At 43.7% G+C, this 3,305-nt stretch overlaps 1 pseudogene; it reads right to left on the minus strand.

Moving 5' to 3' along the window:
• Nucleotides 1–567: 567 nt before the first annotated feature.
• LOC125367168 lies at nt 568–1,077 on the minus strand (annotated as a pseudogene).
• Between the last annotated feature and the right edge of the window lie 2,228 nt (nt 1,078–3,305).

A 3,305-nucleotide genomic window follows, 5' to 3' on the forward strand; every position in this document is an offset into this window, starting at 1 on the left:
ACCTATCTTGTGTGTCTGTATGTCCTCCTCAGACTTCAGGAATATATGGAAGCTTAGGAAATCTCACTCCTCAGAACTTTGAGGGCCCTCTCTTCTCCCCGCCCCCCCCCCGCCCCGAGATTCTTATTTGCCGTAGCTAGCACTGTCACCTCAGGTAGCTTTGGTTTTAAACCACTGCTGATAGATGCTTTCAGCAGATACCTGGAATTATGTCTTTTCCCACAAAGCCAGGTCTGAGCCAGGTCAAGTGTTGGCTAGCTGTGCAGACAGACTTTACCCAGAAGCTTTCAGATAGGATATGTGATTAATATCTGTCTTGGGGATAAGATTTATGAGGAGCTCCAAGCCTCTCTTGTATCCCTCAGTGGGCTCTGGGAGATGGATTCCAGAAAAAACATGTTTACTAGTAAATGTGCTTTGAATACAACAGTAGAACACTACAGGAGGGAAGGGAGCTAAAAGAAGTTAAAATGTTTATCTGCCTTTTTTAAAAATAATAATGGTAACATTTATTTATTTGAAATTATTTTATGCTAAATTTATTCCCATGCCATAGTTTTTGTTTTGTCATAACTTTTTCCTCTGTGCAACCTCCTCTTCTGGTTTAGGAACTATCTGTTCCTTTTCAGTAAGGGTCATCTCAGTGTGACAGGGAGCTCATGTATGGGATCATCCCACCATGGGCTCTGAAAGCTCAGCAGCACATCTTGGGTGCTTTGTTCACCTGCATGTGTTCAATGACCAGGGAGTCTACCTCTAAACCCTTCAGTTCAGCATTGCTCTCTGCAGTCTTAAGCATGTGGAGCAGAAATTCAGCACTCTTGTTGGGCCACCAACCCTATGCCTAGCCCCACTGTTTGGCTTGGGTACACCTCCCAACACTACCACTGTAATGCAGGAACAGCACACATTGCTTCTTTAAAGTGACATCTTTCAGGTGTTTGGTAGCTTTTCAGATATGCATCTCTTGATGGCCTGGGCTGTTTCTCTGGTGTTCTTACAGTGAACAAGAAGATTCGAACCTCTGGACTTGCATGATTTTGTGGAGTTATCTGGGTCTAGAGAGTAGCGAGCCATTTTCACAGGTCACCTCAGGCCACTTCCAGGAAGAGGTTTATCTGCTTTTAATAAATGTGCTCCTGTTGTTTAAAATATTTAATCAGGGCTGGGGATATGGCCTAGTGGCAAGAGTGCCTGCCTCATATACATGAGGCCCTGGGTTCGATTCCCCAGCACCACATATACAGAAAATGGCCAGAAGTGGCGCTGTGGCTCAAGTGGCAGAGTGCTAGCCTTGAGCAAGAAGAAGCCAGGGACAGTGCTCAGGCCCTGAGTCCAAGCCCCAGGACTGGCCAAAAAAAAAAAAATAATAAAAAAAAATATTTAATCAATTTCTAGAATTATGGAAAAATACTGACAATGCATTTTCTAATTGCTTTTCAACAAGAATTAAAATTTCAGATGTCTTCAATGTGCCATTCTAGAAGCCCAATATACATTTACATTTTATTAACATCTGTAAATGCAGGTTTCACAAAATGTATGAACATGCAAATGGTGCTTACTGCTAAAAGGGACCAGACTACACAGAGTCATGGAAGCAGCCCTCTCAATATGTATCTATTGTGAAATAATTTAATATACTTATTTTAACCAAAAATACCAGTTTAAGTTGTATAGTCTACTATGAAAAAGAATGTTCTAGATTCTTGTTTTGGATAAATACATCAAATTCACTTTTCAATAAATCTCAGAATCTAGAACCTTCCAGTTTCAAAGCTTTTCTTTTTTTTTTTTTTTTTTTTTTTTTTTTTTTGCCAGTCCTGGGCCTTGAACTCAGGGGCTGAGCACTGTCCCTGGCTTCCTTTTGCTCAAGGCTAGCGCTCTGCCACTTGAGCCACAGTGCCACTTCTGGCCATTTTCTTTATATGTGGTACTGGGGAATCGAACCCAGGGCTTCATGTATACTAGGCAAGCACTCTTGCCACTAAGCCATATCCCTAGCCCCCAGTTTCAAAGCTTTTCTAAGACAGAATTGCTGCTCTAGCCAGATGTTGTCTTTGTTATATACATATCCCTAGTCCTAATCCAGTTGATAGTTTATTTCTAAAAAAAGTTTATATATGCCTGCCGGGCCAGCCGGCAGGGAAACAGGAATCCTGACTGAGGGGCGGCGGGGATAAGGAAAAGGAAAAATAAGGCAAGAGAAAAAAGACAAGAGGCAAAGATGGGGTACGGGAGGTCTGCATCTCGAGATTGAGACTCAAGACTGCAGCAACAGTTTATTCTCACTCCCAGCTTATATGCAGTTTTGGAACCAGGGAGTAGCATAGGATTGTTAAAATTCCAGAACATAAAGAGGCTTTGAAGTTTGCAACATTTGATTACAGTAGACACAGGACAAGGTTGATTAACATAGGAATCTACTCCAGCAGACATAACAAGGTGGGGACATAGCAAAGCAACTCCGGATAGTGGCTGTGAACAATTGTCCTTTCCTTTAGCATCACAGTAAACACCGGACAAGGTTGATTAACATAGGAATCTACTCCAGCGGACGTAGCAAGGTGGGGACATAGCAAAGCAATTCCGGATAGTGGCTGTGAACAATTGTCCTTTCCTTTAGCATATCCTGGCGGTAACAGCACAGCCAGAGGTGATAATGAACCTAGGTGCAGGTTTGGCTCCCGACATCTTGGCGACATCGGCACAGCCAGAGGTCAGGATGAGCTTAGCTGCTAGCTCGGCTCCCGACAGTTCCCCCGTCTTTTTATTAAAAGAAGCGAACCCGCCTGTCTTAGGTGGGGTGGGTACCTCAGCCTGCCTTACCCGTCTTAGGGAACAACTTCAGAGCAGTGCTGAAGGCCCTGTCTTAGGTCGGTCTAAGGCTGGCACCGCCTCATACCCGTCTCTGGCTGCGGTTCCTCTCGGGGGAAATTCATTTACTTGGAGCTTGACCTTATGCAGCTGGCTGGCTAAACTCATGAAAGAGTTTTGCAATATGCGTACAATGCAAGGAAGGCATAGGCAAGCCATCAGCAAAAGTAACCCGGGGCCGAGCAATGTCATTAGCAGCCCCTTAATGTTAGTTAAGGAAGGGACATACTGTTGAAGTTGTTCAAACAGTTCTTTTGCTGTTTCTGCCACTTTAAAGTCCAAAGGTGGAGCTTGCTCTAGTCCGGCTATTTGTCTGTGGAGTTGAAAGAGATCTAAGGACAAGTTATTATGGTGCCAAATACCATTTAGATGTGCTACAACTTGTTCCCAAGGATAGCTTGACCCATTATACTTATGGAGGGTCACAC

Source organism: Perognathus longimembris, chromosome 18 (genome assembly GCF_023159225.1).
Source record: "Perognathus longimembris pacificus isolate PPM17 chromosome 18, ASM2315922v1, whole genome shotgun sequence".
Taxonomy (NCBI): Eukaryota; Metazoa; Chordata; class Mammalia; order Rodentia; family Heteromyidae; genus Perognathus; species Perognathus longimembris.